This window comes from Wyeomyia smithii, chromosome 1 (assembly GCF_029784165.1).
Source record: "Wyeomyia smithii strain HCP4-BCI-WySm-NY-G18 chromosome 1, ASM2978416v1, whole genome shotgun sequence".
NCBI lineage: Eukaryota > Metazoa > Arthropoda > Insecta > Diptera > Culicidae > Wyeomyia > Wyeomyia smithii.
In genome coordinates, this window is record NC_073694.1 from 23,678,350 (window position 1) to 23,699,446 (window position 21,097).

At 35.5% G+C, this 21,097-nt stretch overlaps 1 protein-coding gene across 3 annotated transcripts in view; it reads left to right on the top strand.

Moving 5' to 3' along the window:
* Positions 1–21,097, top strand: part of LOC129717898 (uncharacterized) — a 309,945-nt gene that overhangs the window by 150,978 nt on the left and 137,870 nt on the right. The window contains exon 1 of one of the 3 annotated variants that reach the window (XM_055668167.1): positions 2,727–2,865. The exons of the other annotated variants lie outside the window; for them this stretch is intronic. The gene's annotated coding sequence lies outside the window, so the exon portion shown is untranslated. Of the gene's footprint in view, positions 1–2,726; positions 2,866–21,097 lie in introns of those variants that run through there. 3 annotated transcript variants of the gene reach the window in all.

The window sequence follows — 21,097 nt, forward strand, 5'->3', positions numbered from 1 at the left end:
TTGCTTTAATTCTTCCTAAATCGGATAATTTTTTAACGACCCATTGACACATTTTCAATAGATTTTTATCAAAGTTTTACAATATTTTTGGCTCAATTGTGAAACTTGGAGTCCCTATCGAGCTCGAAATCAAAAGACCGCAGAGTAATCACTCACCGGGTTCATCACTTCTACGTTTGCTTACGTAAAAACTTCATTTAAGTCGCTGAAGACTTTACGCACTTCCGACTTGGCTAGGAGGTTCAAAATTCACAGGAATGGCTGAAAAGCTACCTATGTATATCTTTTTCCCAGTTTGGGCTAAAGGGATTTGTTTTCATTTTGTCGATCATTTGTCATTACATATTACATTTTCGTGCAGTTTGAGCTCTGGAGCAAAACCTGACCTAACTAGTGTAACATAAATGAAAAACTTACATTATAGAAAAATTTCATGATGTTACAAATTGTTAGACTAAACAAAAAAAATCATTCAATAATTAACAAAGTGACAAAAAATATATAAAAAAAAAATTGATAACACTACTTCCGGAAATATATACTGCAAAAAAATATAAAAAATAGAAACAGGTTAATTGTGTCTCAAAATATTCAATAATCGTATTAAAAGGCAAACAAAGGCGAAAACAAAATAGAATCATCATTTCGTTCGACCTAACCTACGCAATAAAAAAAAATTCAAGGGATTTTCCAGAAGAGGTCGAAAAAGCAATCATAAAAACGAAACATTCGCCATATCGCTAAGAAACCAGGAGTGCGGCACCAAAATTTTAATGCCATCTGTTTGCCGGTTTCTTAACACACGACTTGTAAAAAAATCAATTTATTTTATTTCAGACAGGCAAACCACGCCAAATTTAAAAGTACATAAGCGGTTATTGTGCCATAAAATGAAGAACATAATTTCGCTCGTTTGCCGAACATTCGATCTGGGAGTCGGTTGAAATGCTCCGAGTTGGTGAAAAATCAATTTGTGCGCGATATCTCGTAACGAAAAAATTTCTCCCGAACGTCTCTGTTGGCATACTCAACAACCCTTGTAGTCTTACTTAAATCCTTGATTAGGCTCCGCTTCACTTCGTCGGCAGGAATACAATCTACTAAACAATTTCCAATCTTCCAAACTTGCTCTTCATCATTCGCTTCCAGTCTACTGATGCCAACCATCGCGTAAGAGGCAGCATTCTGTGGCATTCGCACCCTCTTCCACCATCCCTTCCACGCGAGAGTAATGTGTAATTTCCATAGAATAAATATTGACAAATGCCTATCCTGCCGATCCCCAAGCTCCTACTTTACTTGTTCGCCTTTTTGTTTTTTCCCTCTACACAATCGAGAATCAGTTGCCAGATTATGATATCTACTGTTTTTTAATTGAATTAGTAATAACAAAGCAAAACTTTTGGCAGCACTGCCCTACCTTCTGACAGAATAATTATTACTCTATCGCTGCTGTAAATAGTTATTGTTGTTTTTATGCTTCAATCCGGTACACACGAAGGCTTTATTTTCCGAATAATCGATGCTCGCACCCTTCTCCGGCCGCTGCGGCCGGGTTTGATGAAACCTTTCAGCGGCTGGCGGGGTTTTTGGCGTGGGGGGAAGGAGCAGAAACTCATACGCTTATTAAATATTTCCGTTCGGGGTGAACGTGTCCTCGATGGCGTGTCGTCGTTTGACGAGACGAGAAGCCTCTGTGCGAAGGGCCCGCACGTGATCCACAATGAGAGTGAAATGTTAAAGTGAAACGCTCGCTCGCTGCCTCGACTGGTTACGACAGGAATTTTCGATTTTTCCACCCGCCTGGTTTTTCGCTCTGGTCTCGGGGACGCACCGGAATGTGCTTTTTAATTTAATGGCGTTGCTCTTGGCTGAACCTAGAGCCAGGATCCCGGAACGGTTGTTGTTTGGCTTGAATCCGTCGCAGAAAGGAAAAACTGATTCGGTTTTGCTCTACTCGAAAGTATAAATAAATGTGTTCTGAAAAAATACTACAGCTAATAATGGTGAATGAATTGGTGCTCCCTCGGATCCGCGATAGTGTAGTGTACAATGCCGAAGTGTCAAACCTTTGGTGAGAAGATTGACCACAACAAGCCTAGAGTTTGGCAGTTTTGAACACGAACCGATTGTCGTCCCCCATCCCGGAGGCCCCGCGGAAGGCCTTCCCGCCCGTTTCCGCGTCCCGTTTCGAGATATGCAGTTGATGACCCTGAACTCGCTACTCATGTTCGACATAGTGTTTATCTTTTTCCTCTTTTTGGTTGGGGTGACCTGCTTGGTGTATTACCTGCCGCCACCCTCGTTAAGTGCGATTCGTGGTTCGAAGAGGGGAAGCAGCGATCCAGTGGGTGCTGGCCTGAACGTGGTTCGCACATCGACCGGAACAACGACGACCTGCACGGGTGAAACGGTTCGCTTCCGGCGGTACAGTGTTGGTTCGCTGCTAAGTGCGGTGGACGTGGCCGTGGGGAACCATCGCTTTCATGCTCCCGCGGTTACCAGCGGGGAAGAGCTGGTAGCTGACTGTTCTTTGGAAGAGATTCTAAGTCTGAGAGGTTCGCCGATTCTGGTTCCCTCACCCATCGATCAGCAACAGCAGCACCTGTGCGCCTGCTGTCTGGAACATCAACAACTGCTGCAGCAAATCGAGCGGGAACAGCAGCAGCACCATCTGGTGGAGAATCCGTACGATATCGGTCTAGCGGCGTTGCAATCGCAAGCCGCGGCCGCCGCAGCCGGAGTTGACTACGTACAGATCGAGATCGAACGAACCGGTCCGGATCCGATCCCACCGTGTTGCTACGTGCGGGCCAAGGACACCGACATCAAGGAGTGCCACGGACCGATCCACGATGTGTAGAGGTAAGTTCGGATTTAAAAATACATGAGCTAAACTAGAAACTAGAGTTTATTGCCGTCGTCTCGTAAAAGTTTCCCCAATGAAAGCAAGAAATGAAAAACAGCTTCCGATGGCCAAGATGAAGAACGCACCCTCGAAGTGTTCCAACTTCAGTGGACGCACTTCGTGGCCCTGCTCATCCCAGCAGGCACAGGACGCGTTCGCTGTTTGGGCTTTGAATGCTCTGGAAACTGCCGTTAAGTAGCCTGCTTCGACCATGGAGCTTGCGGGAAAGAAAAAGTCCCATTCCTTTTAATTCAAATAAACTTTAGAAGAATTGACTTACCGAATTTTCTTGTTGATGTGATCCCTCAACGGGAAACCATTTTTAATTACAATTTGGATGAAAGATTTGGCGACAATTTTGCTCACCACATGAAAGCGCGGGGGTCGCGACTGGTGGGCTGCCGAGTATCGGAGGTACATTCTGCAAAAGGCAGTAAAAAACCGCTAGTTTAAACTAGCAAAATAACTAAAAACGATGAAGAAAAAAAAGTGTCCATAATCCATGTGAGAAAAAACTGAATATTTAAAAATGCGCTTCTTATAAGAACAAGAACATAAAATAGAATAGAAAAATAATTGCCTAACCTAGCCTCAATTATTATTGAACAATTCAAATTAAACAACGAAATTAAAGAAAAAAGGGTGAAAAAAAAACGAAGAAAAAATGAATGAAGAAAATATGATGGTAAGTTCAACATTATACTTTTATCGTAAAAGCAACAAATCTTAGACAAAATTCTAGAAGAAACAGAAATTGAAGCAGAAACACAGCAATTCATGAAAAATGTTTTCCTCAAAATCGGTTAACGGTTGAAATGTAAATGAGATAAAAAAGTCGCAATCGCTGAATTGTTATAAATAAATCAGCATAAAGACAAAGCTAAAAAATACAAAAAAAAATTATTTAAAGATCTAAATTTAAATAACACATAAACTGAATATAATTTACAAAACATAAAACTAAATACTGTATCAATCTTCACAAGGCTCAAAATTTAAAATGGTATCAAGTGGTACTAAGTTGGATCGATGAAAAACTATAACTCAAACACTCCGTAGCTCAATCAAATAAGTTAAATGAAATAGAATAAAATCAGAATTAAAACAATACGTAATAACCTAAAATAGTTAGTTATTTGAAAACAACCCACCTGTTTCTATCTCAGCTGCGCACACCTCATGTGTGCGACCTTCTCAGATTTGGTTCAAATTTTGTGAAATGGTTGACTCATGGGTCATTATACAAAAATCCCGATTTTGGTGCCGATCGGTCCTCCCCCCGCCCCGTGAGACCCTGCATTTTTCAAGAAAAGTTCAATTTTTCGTCAAAAAGTCTTGTTTTTCTTCAATCATAGCTTCAAAAGCATGATGCCTAGAAATGAATTGATACATGAATTTTGAAGAAAATTAGTTGGGGATCCCAAACGGAAAATATCAATTTTGAGCGACACTGTTGCCAGATATATGGTTTTTGCATTTGAAAACTGAAATTTTATTTTTCTGCAAATAACTTTATTTTGATTTCAAATTTAAACAACTCCATGGTGTTCCTAAGAAAATTTTACATAGAAAAAACTTAACACCCTGAGGTATTAAAAACAAAACTCGAGTTAAAGAATTTCCTATTATTATTCTGCTGATATCCCTGAAACTGGCTTGATTATGGACATTCTGAATAACAAAATTTGAAGAAAATTTTTCTTAAAATAAAAATATATCAATTTTGACCGGCAGTTTTGCCAGATATGTTATTTCTACAGTTGAAAAATTAAACTGCATTTTCATGCCAATAGGTATATTTTGATTACAAAATCGGCAATTGCATCGTGCTGCTGAGAAAATTTTTCACGAAAAAAACTATCACGTAGAAATATTATGAGAGAAACTCGAGTAACAGCATTCTTAAGAAACTTTTATAATTTTAATTTGAATCCTTATTTTTCAAATTTACATAAAAATTAAAAAAGACGCATTTATTTGTTGGCGCTATAAGACACTTATCATACAGAGAAGATAAACCGCTGCTATATTTGTGGTGACAAAAGCTTTATTGAAGGGAATTTGAAATCAAAATATAATTTTCAACTGTAAAAATTACATATCTGGCAACACAGCTGGTCAAAATTGTTTTTTTTTGGTTTTTTGAATAATTTTCTTCAAATTAAATTACTCAGAATGTCTATAATCGAGCCAGTTCCAGAGATAACAGAATAAAAATAAGAAATGCTTTTACTTGAGGTTTGCTTGTAATTTTCTTAAGAACACGATGGAGTTGTTGAATTTAAAATCAAAATAAACTCATTTGCCCAAAAAAGCAATTTCAGTTTCCAAATGCAAAAACCATATATCTGGCAACAGTGTCGTTCAAAATTGATATTTTTGTTTTGGAGTCCTCAAATAATTTTCTTCAGAATCCATGGGTCAAATTATATCTTGACGTCATGCTTTTGAAGCTATAATTGAAGGAAAACAAGACTTTTTGACAACAAATTGAAATTTATTCAAAAAAGGGGCAGTCTCACGGGGCGAGGGGTGGACCGATCGGCACCAAAACTGGGATTATTGCATAATGACCTTGAATCAACTATTCCACGTTTATCTCTTTGGTTGCACTCTTCAGATGGAATGATCCCGATGTAAAATTGTCAAAATACAAGAAAAGACAATCGAGAATAAGGGTAGAAGGAAACGATATTTAGAAAAGTAGTTTAAGTTTAAAAGCAGAATAGCTGCAATCTATTGGTTGAATAACATTAAATAAGGCCTAATGAAACTAAAAGAAGCACAAGTTAAAAAAAAAAACTGGTGGAAATTCTCGAAAATATGGAAACAATAATTCAAAAAGCATTATGCAAATCAAAAACATATACAAATAAACAAATTCAAAAACTCAATAATAAAACCAGTCAAATTGAAACAGATAGAACTCCGAAAGTGTTGAAAGAATAATCATGAATAACGAAAAAGACAACGAGTACTGAAGAAATATGATGTGAAAAAAACAAGACATAAAAATTTTGAGTGAAAAACATATAAAATACATTATTACATCAACAGTAAAAGAGGGAAAGTAAAAAATAGGAATGAAAAAAGTATTGAAAAATTTGTTTGGAAAAGGGAAAAGTTAAAAGTGGAAGAGACATCAAGAGTTGGAACAATCTAAATAAAAATGTTAGCGTCAAAATATGCTGAAAAATAGTAAAAATTAAGGGAAAAATTTGAGTATAAACTGTTTCATGAACATCAAAGCGGAAAAATAAAGGAGAGAAATAGAAAAATAAAATCACAAACAATATAAGGTGATGATAAAGTAGATAAACTGTGAAGCTTTGAAAAGGACTGAAATTATTCTAGAACGAACAAGGCCGGATTTGAGTGTTGGGGGCCGCTTTACTTAAAACTTAGAAAAATAATGCTAGTAAAACAACCGCGGCAAACTTGAAGGTGAGGAGCAAAAAAGGTCTTCACTTTGTCTTCTAATCTGACCGCTCTGATGCAGATAGGCCTCTATGATCAGCATTTGGAAGGGTGGGGGGGGGGGTTGAGCCTAAGTCGGGGGGCAGGGGGTGTCGGCGTATTTGCCCCATTGTCAGCCCTTAAATCCGGCCCCGAGAACGAATTTATAATTCATTAACACTCCACAGCATACACAAGTAAATAAACTTTAAAATAAAAAATAAAGCTAGTTAAAATAGAACACAAACTACAGAGATGAGAAAGCGACAAGTAAACAAGTTAGTCGATGACGTTGGAATATTGTGTAAGTCAGACTAAATAGAAATTAGGCCAAAACAGTGTGTTGCAAAGTATTCTCAATCAGTCACACGGTTTCAATCCGTTCTAGAAAGGACGAACTATAAACAGTTTGAAGAATAAAAGAAATAAAATATATTGGAAAAGAGCGATACTTGAAATGAAAGAAAAAAGCAAAACGAAAAAATAAAGAAAATTAATAGATGAACAGCGAAAAGTGAAAATAACGAAAAGAAAGCTAAAAATAAAATCACAAGAGGAGTGAAATGTTGAAAAAAAATATAAAAAAGGAAACATAAAAGGACGCAACACCAAAAGTTTGTAGAATTTAAAAAAAACTGAAAATGTTGAAAATTTAGAAAAAGAGTGATAATTTTAGACACTAATTCAATACAAATTAATGTATGAAAAGCGCAAAATGATAAAGAAAAAATTAGAATAGTTTAATCACAAACGATACAAAGAGTTAAAAATTCGATGCGGGTAAAAATGCAAAATTACGAAACAATAATAGTTTGAAACATTGAGGATGAGGTGAAAAATAAACGTTAAATAGTCAGAATTTTAAGATAACAAAATTATTTAGTTAGAGATAATGATTAGAAGTGTATTAAAAATAAAAAAAAACATAAAAAGAAAAATATAAAATAAAGTTTATAGAAATTCGAACAAAACTGAGAAGAAATTTGAGTAAGGTTTTTCGATTATTTGAAATTAAAATAAAATAGAACTTTTCTAAGAACAAGGTTTTAATAAATGAAGAATTCTTTTTACGAACTACCTTCATGAAATCAAAAAAGTTTGTTATCGTACAATACTTTTGTAAGGTTGAAAACCCAAAGGATATGAAGTATTGAAAAACGGATAAATGGTCGATAGTTTAAAAAATATTAAAAATTAAACAGTGGGAGTAGTTAAAAACAAAGTTTTAAATCAGATTGGAAAAGAAACAAGAACTTCAAGAGTCGGAAAATGAAACAACAATCAAAATAATAGGGGCGTCAAATGGAATGAGAAATCCTAAAGCCTAGAGTGGTCTAGAGAATATCAACAAATCAAACATTAAACTGGTCAAATAACAATTATGCAAAGTAAATTTTGAAAAAAAATAATGGCAAAAACACATAGAATAGTATACCATATGATAAACATTGCCAAAGCAACTAATCAGAGACCGCATTCGGCGATATGGATGTCAAATAATTTCGAAGAAATTTGTCAAAACTAATGACAGTTGTCTAAATGAATGGATAGAAATCGATAACCCAAATACTCGAAATGAAATGATTTCCAAAAAAGCAAAAATAAAACAAAATTAGACGAGACTATACAATTATGAAAAGAATGAACAAATAATTTGGAAGTAAAAATTAAATAGGCAGTTTTCTGTTCAAAACAAATTGCAGAAAAGCCGCTATGAGAAATGCGTTCAGTAAGAAATAAAAAAGTCGAAATACAAAACAGCAAAATAACTTGTTCGAGAACAATCGCTCGATCATCAAATCTTATACATGTACACCAAAACCAAGTGGCTAGCAAAAAAAAATTAAATAAATGAAAAACAGTTGGATTATAAGAGAAGAATTTACTACAAAAGATCTAAACAATGGTCGCAGTGGTCCAAATCTTACAAAAAAAAGAAGAATATAGGCGAAATTGTCTTTTGGAAACGTTCTAGAAATTGAAACGTTAAAAAATTTAAAATTAACACTAACTAACTTTTAGCAGAAATTGAACAAATAAAAACAGGAAATTGGAAGGTTTAACATATGTTGGAAGAGTTTTAAAGTTTGAAAAATAAGCTATTACATAATTCATGAATAGAAAAAAGGATATAGAAAAGAAAATAAAGAAAAACGAATATGAATAAAAGAAAATGTTGAAAAGCAGTAAAAAATCAATAGCTTAAAGAAGCTCTGAAACAGATAATATAAAGTCAAATAAACCAAAAATTAGAAAACAAAACAACGAAGCCCTAGATATGGTTTTAAAAGTAAAAAGTTAAGTGAAAATGAGGGCGTTTAAAATAATAAATGCGTTATGTCAGCTGTATACAATAAAATAAATTAAGCATTAATAATGAAAACGAAAAATGAAGATGGAAAAACTGTCCAAAATTAAAAAAAAAACCGTCACAAAAATAACACCGGAGATAAGAAATCAAACAGTGATAGCGAATTCAGAATTTGTAAATCAAAATGATGAAAACGGAGAGATACAATGCGCAAAAGCGTTGAAAGAGTGAAAATTAGGGAAACAGAATTTCAAAGGTAACGAACGTTCAAAAGCGTCATCCTGGTGAGACTGTCAATTCGTTGTTACATTTCTGCGTAGTCAAATATCATCGTAAATGCAAAATTGGTTAATTCGGCTTTCAAAAAGAAAATTTATTTTCTATTACCGACGTTTCGATTTAATATAAAACCCTTTTCAAGGTTTACTATTGAATCGAAACGTCGGAAATATAAAATAAATTTTCTTTTTTATAAGCAGATGCCTGGAAAGCCGAAATGACCAATTTTACTAAAGTAGTAATCAGCCGTTGTTGAATCGTAAATGCATATAAGAAAGCAAATAAAAACAGGATTCAAGCAATCAAAACAAGAGGAACTGTAATTTCAACAGAAAAATTACCTAATTATTTATTAAAAATTGAAAAATAAGTTCAAAACTCTTACAAAATTCACATCTGTAAGTTAATTAGAATTAACCTAAAAACCCTGAATTGCATTAAGTTGTTATGCTTTTATTATTTTATGTACTCCAGATCGCTTTATTTGTTATTTGTTTAAAAAAATTATACTCGTATTTCTTTGTTTGGCCCTTAGAGTGAAACTTTCTGAAATAGGATGGCTCAGAAAGTCAATATTTTTTGCAAAATTTTGTAACTTTTGAGCCTATTAACCGGTTTCAAATTTTCTGGAAGCAAATTGAAGGTAGTCAATGGGCTCTTCAACATAAAAAAATTACAAACTGTACTTTAAGTAACGATAGCTTTATGAAAATTATGAGAGCAATTCCACAAGAAAGTGGGCAACCAATTTAATCGACCATTTTTTATTTGGCTGGAGATTTGCATAGACGGTTCTATAGGCAAAAAATGCCGTTTTGTGCTACTGGTTTAATTTTTTGGAACATGACTCATCTTTGAGAAGTTATTGAAAAATGCTATTTTGGGAAGGTATTGATGATAGATATTGTTAGGACCATCACGGTTTGTTTGATCGGTGTGACTTTTTCGGCAAAGTTGTAAATCATAATTTTGTCTTTCCGATAAAAATATACTCAAAAAAAAATTATTCATTTTTTGAAAAAAAAATAATAAGAGAAAAATTTGAATTTATTATCTAAATAGGCTCATTCTTCAAAAATCTATATTTTTGCATAAAAACTACAAAAGGTTACCTGAACACTGCAACTGGTCCGATGATGGAGAAGTCGAGAAAAAAAAATTTATAATATTTTGAAAAAAAAAAATAATTATATTTTAATTTTTTTGTTCGAGGGTCATATTTTTTTTAGAAAGGACGAAACTGATATCTACAACATTGCCGAAGACACTATGCCAATCATTCAAACCGTTTTGGCTGTAGAAATATGTTTATTTTCCAATAATTTTATCTAATTTCTCCATAATCTGACCGATTGCATTTCTTAGATAATCTTTTGTAGTTTTTTATGAAAAAAATTAAATTTTTAAATATAAAAAAATGAACTTTTTTGGATAATTTATTTAAAATTCTTCTTTAAACATTTTTAACAAAAAAATTTTTTCCGGTGAATATCTTTTTCGGAAAGACAAAACTTTTATCTACAACTTTGTCGAAGACGTCACACGGATCAAATAAATCGTTTTAATAGATGAACAAAAAAATAAATCGTTTTGGCCTTAAATATATTTGTGTTCATCAATGCCTTCCCGAAATAGCATTTTTCTATAGCTTCTCAAAAATGAGTCGTGTTTCAAAAAACTAAACCAATGGCACAAAATGGCAGCTTTTGCCTATAGAAACGTCTATGCAAAGATTCAGCCAAATCACAAACGAGAATTCAAAAAAAAAAAGTTACAACTCGGACATTTTTTGTGGAACTGCTCATGATAAAAACCGTATTTTGCAGTTTTGGAGGGTTAGGGACCCAGGAGTAGGCTTGTCAAGAGTACAGCCCTTTTTACTGTCTTTTCAAAATACTTTTTCTGTTACTGTTTGTTCATTATACCTACCCGCGCTAGCAGTCGGGTAATGACATTGAGAACGTATTATCACCAAGGGATTCGAAAAATGAACTTTGTGTGTCGATTTGGTCTTATTTTGAGGATGTCTCCAGAATAGCGAATGAAGAAAACACCGGAGACATTTTCACCTTTTTTTTTATTTGTCTATGACGAATGTTGTGTGACGGCTGTCACAAAAGGTTGTAGGAAGTATCGTAAATCGTAAAGAGTAGAGTTCAGGCTGCCGGTAAGAGCCTTCGTGCAAGGAAATCCGAATATGGGGAGCTAGACGGCAAATTTATACTCACAAAACCTTTTGTCTGTCGGCAGTCTTTATTTTGCCAATACCGCTACTGTTATGCAGGAACGCTCTCGAATGTCATAAAAAAACTGTGATTGCTTGTTACATTTTTCCCCTGCCTAGGAGACTCTTTCGTTAGATTTTTTTGTGGTCTCAGGCAATTTTACAAAAACTATCTAATTTTTATGGAAGTATATTTTGACGTAGAACTACGTTTTTCTTTAGCCTACCACATAGGGATGTAAATAGGAAAACTATTAACGAAAAGGGGACGAAATATGTCCCTTTTTAAATGCTTATATATCGGTTTGTTTTCAACCGATTTCTTTGATTCTTGCAGCAATTGATTGGAAAATTATACACGCATCCACCCAAAATGTAGAAAAGTGTTGATTGATTATGCGAATTATTGTACAATTGAAAATTGTCAAGCCTTGTTGAAACGAGAATTACGTCCTCTGATTGGTCGCTTGCTGTCTTTCCCAGAAAAGGTCGACAGAATAAAATAATTAGTTAGCCGCATCGTAGCGAATTGCGGAAGTAGCAGCAGCAGGTTGCGCCAGTAAACAAATCACATCACGTATCTAAGCAGCAGCGAGGTAGCACCAAACGTCTCGATATGTCAGTTAAGGGCTTCGGCCTTCTTCCCGCAATAAAGTTTTGCTTTATCTTAGCAACAACACATTCTGTGCTGAATCCAAGAAAACACAATTCTGTCGCGGCCGTCTTATTTACTGAATGCTAAAACAGCTTTAAAAGATTTTGAACAGCAAAATGCCTTTCTCAAGGCAAATAAACAAGTAATTCAAGGTTAATAAATTTTTGGCAATAACACAAGCATTTTGTGCTGAATCCTAGCAATCAAATTCAGTCGCGATCAAAAAATTTACTTTATTTATTTACCTTATCCCCCCCCCCCACTGCTGGGGCAGCACAAAGGCTGTGATCAGCATGACCGATTCTGAACAACAAACCGCCCTGTTCTGTTAGAACACCTTAACATCAATTCGACTTTACAGGACTAAATTGAAATTCAATCAATCAGCATAAACAGAATTTCGTCGTCTGCCAGCTGCTCAGTTGCAACATGATGCAACACGCAACAGCGAGCAAACGAAATCGCTTGATGTTCCAAACCGCGACACGATGAGGGTTAAAATCGTTGCGTGTGTGAAAGCACGATCGGTGTTTATTCGTTGTAATTGTGGAATAATTCGCCTAAAGAACATTAGAGAATGGCAAAAATGAACAGAAAGGCGTGGCCTGTTTCGTAGCAACCTTCAACTATAAAAGAGTGTTTCTGGTAAAATCAGCTACATTCATTAGTCGGTAGGTGAGCTGGCTAGACCGTCCACAACGTTGACAGCAGTATTAGCAGATATCAGCAGATATCAGAACTCAGCAGTTATAGCGGATTGCAGTGGATAGCAGCGGGTTGCGCCTGTGGCTGCATTTAAATCAAACAAATCACTTGCCCTGTGGTTGGTCAACATGTCTCAGGAGCAACGCGGTTCTTCACACTTCTCAGCGTGTGTCGCCAGTCTGACGTTATTGTCCCACTACTGAGGTAGCATAAAGGTTGCCATCAGCAAATCCAGTTTTGAGCCTTTTTCAAGGCAAACAAACAAGTATTTGAATATTAAGAATTTTTTAACAACTCAAGCGAGCCATCTGGGCTGGATATAAGCAATTTAAATCTAATTTACTGAATGCGAAACAGCTTTTACAATTCGTGTTTTCAGTGTCTTCATTCCCCCACTGTTGAGACAACAAAAAGCAAGCATTAGTAGACTTTATGACTCATTAATGAAACACTTACAACAATGCATTTGTTAATAGTGTGCGTAGTTCTACGTCAGTTATGCGGTCGTGTCTTGGATACAACCTCCTACTTTTTTTCTGTTCGAGATAGAATTTTTTTGATTAACAATATTCACCATTTACTTTACGAACTAATTTCATTTTTGTCATATGACTTACATTTTAAGTTTTAGTAAAGCGGGCAATGTATGCAGTTTGCAAGGATGCGAAAATGAACGGGAATAGAAGGTGTGACTTTTAGCTTTAGGCGCCTAAGCCTAAAAGTCACACCTTCTATTCCCGTTCATTTTCGCATCCTCGCAAACTGCTTTACTAAAACTTAAAATATCCACCATGACCACAATGCGTCTCCATTTAAAAAATCTCCCTCAATGGGAAAACATCAAAACATCAGGTCTCCTAGGTCTTGAACCATTTCAGACGGCAACATTCGGTTTGTGCCACAAGGCTGCACTGCAGTAGCTTTTTTGAATGGAGACGAACGGTTGTCATGGTGGATATTAAAGATTCCAAAATTCCAACCACCGCCAAAATTTTTTTTTGTGTAAAATTTTCAAACCCTCCAAAACGGCAACTATGATTTGCAAATTTAACATAGTTATTATTATTCAAAGTGTAGCTTGGCATTTTTCCTTGAAAGGCTGCTGCATACATAATATTTAAAATCAGTCAAACGGCTCAAAGGCAACAAATTGTTGAAACTGGAAATTTTGAAAAAAAAATTTCTTGGACCACCCTTTTCAGAAATTGTCACTCTAAGAAACCTAAGAAAAAAAACCACTATAGCGATTTTGAGTACGAATGAAGGTGAAAAAATACATTAGGTATAATTTTTGGTTGAATTTTTTTAAATTTTCGATGATACTTCCTTCGTTTCAATTATACATATTTCCTGCCGTTTTCTCATATTTGCTTCTATTGTTTTTCCATGCTTGTTTTTATTTTCTAAGTTTTATTTCTGTAGTTAACATTTTTATGTTATTATTCAATTATTTCTATTTTCTGGAAGTATATTTTCGTAAAATTTTAAGGTTTTTCTCTTTTGATTGTTTCTTTTCATTGTTTATTTAGTTGTTTTGTTTTTAATTTTGGGGGCTTCGCAGCCGCAGTGTTGAAGAGTTCGCTTTGACAAGTGGGTAGTCGAGGGTTCAAATTTCACTAGAATCCAGGCCATCTGATGTCAGAGAACCTAAGCATGGATTTTTTTTTTCCTTTGCGTTGAGTTTTACGAAACCTCAACAAATACGTCTTGACAAAAATAAGTCCTTTCTAAGAGATAAATGGCCAGAGGAACATTCAGTTGTAACCTTTCCAGGAAATTGTAATTGGTGAAAATATTAGCTGGAGGCAGCGAGGCTCGGAAAGAAAGAGAAGCATACACTCCAGTACGAATCAACAATAATGTCACTTACTCTCAATTGTGATAACGCTAACAATAGAAGTGTGGAATACAGCAAACACAATGGCGATATCACAAAAGATCAATGTTTCTGGTCGCAGTGAACTGATGAGTCTATTTTTTTGTTATTTTTCGGGCTTTTTTATCATCTCTTGTTTGTTTTCCAAAGTGGTTCTTTCACATTGGTTTTGATTATTTGGACTCAGTTTTCATATTTCGTTTTAATACAAAATTCAGTAAAATTTTGGAAAGCATTTTTTTGCTCTCTTGCAATTATGAATTTAAGTTAGTCTCCGTTTTCGGTTATGATTTTTCTGTCTGTGTTTGTTGATCGATAATTGTTTTATTTCACTAGTTTTTTGTAACTGATTGTAAGGTATCGGCTTTATTATCGTCAGGTTTTACCTATTTTTACCTGTCAGAGAGATAAAAGATGTTCAAGATCGTTAATTTCTTGCATGATGGTTCTTCATAATGCAGAGCACTTCTCTGCAAAATATTAGTTCTCTATGACTTCATTAACCTGACGATAATAGAGCCGACACCCTATATATTTTTATTTGCACCTTTTCCAATTTTTCATGGTAATATCTCTCTACTGATTGTTTTGGAGTTTTAATGTTTTTTTTTTTCTTATGGGTTTCGATTACTTTTGGTTTTTAATGTCTTCCATATTTTCTTTCCTCGTCTGTCTTAATTTCTATGTAATTTTTGCAGTTTTATTTTCGTACACTTTTTATATTATATATTGCATTTATTCATTTTTCCCGTATCTTCTAATTTTTTTTTTTGTTGGATCAAGCATTTTACTTGCAAAAAAACGACCATGAGAAAAAAATAAATGCAAAACCAGTCGAAACATTTTACTAAAGTAATTGATGAAAATCCAGAAAATAATAAGTACCGAAATTATAAAAAAATACATAAAAGAAAAATAATTGACCTTGAGAGAAACAAAAAGTCCAAAAATTATAACAACATATGAACAATTATACAAACAAGTCACGACGTTGCAGTTTTTGGGTGTTAGGTTTTCTGCCTAATTTTTTTCTCCGATGAGGTCCTTTTCTGACTGCTACTGTTCACTCGAAACGGAAAACAACAAAATAGAAACATTTGAGCAAACGCATAACAGACCTATCGTGAAGGTTTCGATACCGTACATCAAAGGCGCAGTAATAGATAAGCTCGTTCCGGTGGGTTTCGCACTGGTTATTTTTGGTGAAAGCCTTAGGCTTCCTTAAAGAATGTATCTACTCGAATTGTCTAACTCTGACTAAACACAAACACAGAAAAAACAGAAAAAAAACATACGCAATAGATAAGTGTGAGTGCTTATAATATATTAGTATTTTGTAGGCCCTGAGGATGGTCCCATAAAAGGACCGAAACGTTGGTGATAAGCGAATAGCAATTAGTACATTTCATTTGATCGTAAAGCGAAACACCAAAACTCCTTTGTATTGAACGCCAGTCAAAAATAGCTTCAATAATTTTATGATTTAATAATGCTTAATTTTTTAATAAATGAACTTAATTTTTTCTCCTTTTGCCACCCACTGATGAAGAACAAATATTTTTTTTATAATAAAAATAATCTAACTGAAGCAAAGTACACTTACCGATTTCCTAGAGTAGCGAACGGAGTGCTTCCGTCCTCCGCAAGCCGAGCCAGACAGGACTCGGAAGTGCACTCGATTTTCCGCTGAAGGATGCCTTCGATGGTACTGTCGTTCAATCGCTCCAGGTGAACCTGCGACAATAACAAGCACGATAGGAAGCCAGTTAGCCAATCACACAGAAAAAGCACTCCTGTCTTTTGCATCTTCAACGGTAGTCCTTTTTCCTGACATCAAAATTAGCCTCTTCCTTGGTCATAAAGGTATAGAGCCAATTTTCGCACCGGTTACGGTCCGTCCGACCTTCAGAAAAGGCAAAAATACGGCAGGAAGGGGTGATTTACGACTTACCACGAAATTCTCCGGAAAGCCAATCGGCATACCGGACGAGAGCAACTCCTCCAGACTGTCGATCTGATGCACGTTCGGCGTCCTCGTCAGGATATCGATCATCTTGGACTGGTAGAAGATGGCCACGTGCACCGAATACAAACTCCACAGGATGAAGAAGACACTGCTGCCGCCCGGAAGCCCGGACGGTAGCGGAGGAGAAGAAAACGTTCTTGAATTATTACGATATATCTTGAGCGCGCGCGCCAAACGGTAGACGGGAGTTTAATTTATTATTTGCGGTTTGCTCCGGAATGAACCTTTGCTCTAGGACCTTCGTGAAGGGTAATTTCGGACGAGGGAGAAAGTTCACTGCGAACGGCTATAAATAACTTGTCTAATTAATTTAGTTTGCTCATCCTTCGGGGCAAAAAAGGTGCGAAGATAGGAGGTGTAGGGCAAGAATTTTCATGCAAAATTTGCCGCTGTTTGTTTTTTTTTTGTGGTTTTTCCTATCCCCTTTCGTCGGTGTGGGGCTTAAAAATTTACCTGCGAGGCAGCCTTTTTAAATCACAGACAGGCAGAGAAATTTTAAAGGAAAGAGCGGGGTGGAAATGTATGCGTGAAGTTGCTAAATTGGCTGGATTTGCAATTTTCGGGAGGGTACGAGAGTACTAAATCTAGGACTTTCTAGACGCTGGGAATGAAGAAAAATTGTCATTTACGAGGTGCGGAAGTTTGTTTGTAAAATATAGATAGGGTGGTTTACCGGTAAAACAAAAACCGGTAAAACCGGTAAAACCGATATTATTTTCAATACCGAAATACCGGTATTAGAGAGGCGAAAAAACCGGTATTTTCAGTATTTTTCTTAAAATGGAAAAAAAAACTTCCCACAATATTCATAAATCTTTGTTAGGCTAATGCATGTTTCTCACTTAGGTAGTCGTTAAAAATCACATGACGATGTATACAGGGTGTAAGGTAGCTCACTTTTAATCAAATCCTTTAAGGGGTGATAGAGGACCCTATTTGATGAAAAAAATTCTGCGCATATGGTCAAAATTTAACTACTGCAGAGTTATTCTCTTCTTCTAGTTTTAGGTTATGTTTACCTTTAACGAGGTCTATCACAAGAAGTATGATAGCAAGCTCAATTCTGTTGGTTTCCTTGAAAAGCTGAGAAAATTTCGTAATCAATAGTGTCTCAAAAATGTCGAATTAGGAAGAACAAGAAGCCTTTAGAAAGGAACAAATATGAAATCAAATGTTTTTGAGAACTTAACAGCAATTTTCTCTCCGAAATGTGTGATAAACATGGAGTTTGTTGTTAACCAAATTGAACATTGGAGTCTACTCTACTAGTGTACTCTACTCTGACACCAAGCACCTAACTCTTTTAGTTTAGAAACTATTTCACTTTAAAAGCAATCAGCCGAGCCTTCGTTTAGTGTGGTAGAATTCACAATTTTCTGCTTGTTTAAGGCAAACATAACCAAAAGCTGAAATTAGTGAATAACTCTGCAGTAGTTGACTTTTCACCATATGCGTAGAAGGATTTTTTTCATCAAACATGGTCCTCTATCGCCCCTTGAAGGATTTTAAGTGAGCTTCCTAACACCCTGTATAATAAATACATTTAGACAGAAGCAACATTATATATTAATTTACCCTCACCTATTTACCAATTTTTGTTATCTTTTTGTTTGTTCTGCTCGGATTCAGACAATGTGTTTGTGTGTATCGATAATCTGTCAAAAAACTTCATATCAGTAAAGCATTTATTTTTTAAGTAGAACAGCTTATCTCTACACACACTCATACTGACAGAGGTAACGCGTGGGTAGGTTCAAAACCTACCAGTTTAACTCGAATTATGAGGCAGTAATTACAATCAAGTGAAATGTTAATAGCTGTAGCATGGTCAAAGCTTCGTCGCCCGTACCGTAGCGGCCTTTTACTAGCAACTAGCTGAATGTACCCGACCTCACTCGTGTACAAGTTTCTGTTTTTTCTATAATTTTCTATATTTTTCTATATTTTTTATCAACCTCTCATTTCAAATATTTATTTCTATTTCAGTTACAAACTTGTTCATATGCCACATTTTTCGTTTCTCCATTAGAAGCTTAAGTTAATAAAATAATAATAATAATAATAAATAATTTGGACGAATTGTTTAAAGAGCATCGAACAGAATAAAGAAGTATTTACCTTCGATTCATTCGTATTCGTAAAAAGTAAATTCTGGTCTGATCGTGATTTCTTTTTTTTTATTTCATTCATATACTCTTCTCAACAGTTTCAAATATTGTTTTTCTACGAAATTTAATGTTGTTCACTAATTTGAAACTAAGTTTTGCGATGTGAAAGAAAATTTAAATAAAAATCTGCATGTTTTTTTTTTCGTTATTACATTAGTTTCGAAATTATGTTCTTCGTAATCATAACACTAGATTCATTCATTGGAGTTTTTAAAACACTGTTATCCAGTGTTGTATCTGGATCGTATACCACAAGAGATCAAAATAATGGTCGCAGAGGTCCTAATCTTAGAAAAAAATCTGGATCGTAATGAAGCAGAGGTACTCATAAATGCACAATCATAATCATGCAGCGACACGTCCATACATAGATGCAACCTGAGACGCTAAGCAAAAAATAAATTTCAAATCCAAATTTATGTAGGTAACGTTTTCGGCAGTGGCTTACTTCGGCAAGTTTTTGCATAAGACTGCGGCAGAAAACCACTACCGAAGACGTTCGACACCCCATATCTTTAATTATTTTTCAGTTTTATTTTTATTTTTTTATTTTATACTACAGGGAAAATGACTTGCGTTTTTTTTCGCGGACAATCAACATGACTTCTCCGAACTATGATATCAAGAACTTTTTAGTTGAAAAAGTAGGTTTAAAGACCACGAGTCACCCCTGGTTTGTATTAATCCGAAAGAAATAAAAATACCGGTTTTACCGGTTTTTATTTTTATGAATACCGAAAAACCGGTTTTTCGAAAAGTCGGTAATACCGACCACCCTAAATATAGATTAATGGGTATTTTTATAGTATTATTCATTAAACGTTATGATGAAAAACAAACTCTATGTGAACTTTTCAGAGTTGCACTTCCTAAAATTACAGAAGGTAAATTATTCAACCAAAACCAAACAGCAAAGAATCCTGTAATCAAAAACAAATATAAAAGTAAATTGGTTGGAAGCGAAGCTCCTCTCCCGGTAATAGAGGGTCTTTAAACTTTTAACACCACTCTCGAACTTTGCACTGGCTGTTTGATCTGATGCAGGTATTTATTTGCAGGAAGGTACCTTCAATTAAGAGCTGTCAGAGTGTGGAGGTCGGGGAACTTATTTCAGTAGAGTTGTTCTATCGTGGTCCCTATCTAGGCACTGCAGTTGGACGTTTTAATTAAATTTCACCTCGTCTCCCCTCGCCGGGGTGCTGCCTTTTTATCGACACGAGACATAATATATGGGTTCGAGCTGTGTTCAAGTGCTATTTGATCTTTCCATCCACCGCCCCGCTCTGGTGTCAATTGCGGGTGTGAACTTTTTTTGCCGCCGCAGCCTCCGCAATCTCGGATAGAAAAATGTTGCAACTTTAATTTATTGGTTTCGTCTCTATTTGCTTCCTTCTACGGTTTCGCTGCGGATCGACATCGGAAGAGGAAGAAAGTGAATCGTAATCCAAAACCGGTCGAAGTTTGATAGCGATATCGAATGGGTTTTTTTGTGAAATTTGCTCGGATTACTTGCAGCGAGTGTCCATTGCACGATACTTGTGAAATTTAATCTTCGCTCCGTCGACTCTTACATCACCTCTACTCGGATCCGTTGAGTACTGCACACATGGCCAGGTCAACAACTTTGTCTATCACACCACGTCACGGGTTGATGAACAGCCATCATCCTTTCGTTTCATCTCTCCAGCTTCCTAGCTTAGAGCTACACGCTTCACTAAAACCTGAATTGCACTTTTCGGCTGGATTTCGCGTGAATTGATTGACCAAATCCTTCAGAATGAAAGAAAAAAGAAAAAGCGTTATCACTCACCGTCCAATGCTGGATAGCGGAATGTGGCGCAAGGACATGGCCATAAGAACTCCGAATCCATCGATGGCGGCTAGCTTGTAGGTAGGGGACTCTGTCATGCTGGTGATGGCAGCGAGCAGTGGAATGAAAGTGACCACGCTGACGACGGTCAGGATCCATACTAGGGGACTGGGAGTCAAAAGTGATAGAATCAGAAAAAATTCTTTCAGTGCAGTGAACTGTGAACTAATGTTTTGTTATTTTTTTTCTGTTTCTGTTTCCAGGTAATGATTTTGAGAATTCTTTGGAACCGTTCAATTGAAGGTAATCACGTTTAAATTTAGACTTGTTGACATATATTTTTATAGCAGTCGGGATGTGAATTTTTTTAAATATTTTTGTTCACTATATTTAAATTAAATACTGAGTGGAAAACAAGAGAAGTTCTGTGAAATATTGCAGTGAAAAAACAAACGAAAAGTTGTTGATAAATTGAGTGATGAAGCCAAGAAAACGTAATATGGAAAAACATTCACAATCCTTGGAAAATAATATTATGAAAATGCCTGCAAGCAATGAAAAATATTGGAACATATTTCAAGCTATAAATTCTTCAATTGGAAAATCTTTCTATTATTGGATAAACCAAACAGAAAAAAAAAATGCAAGAACTTCTGAAGTGACCCAGTGTAGGTTGTAG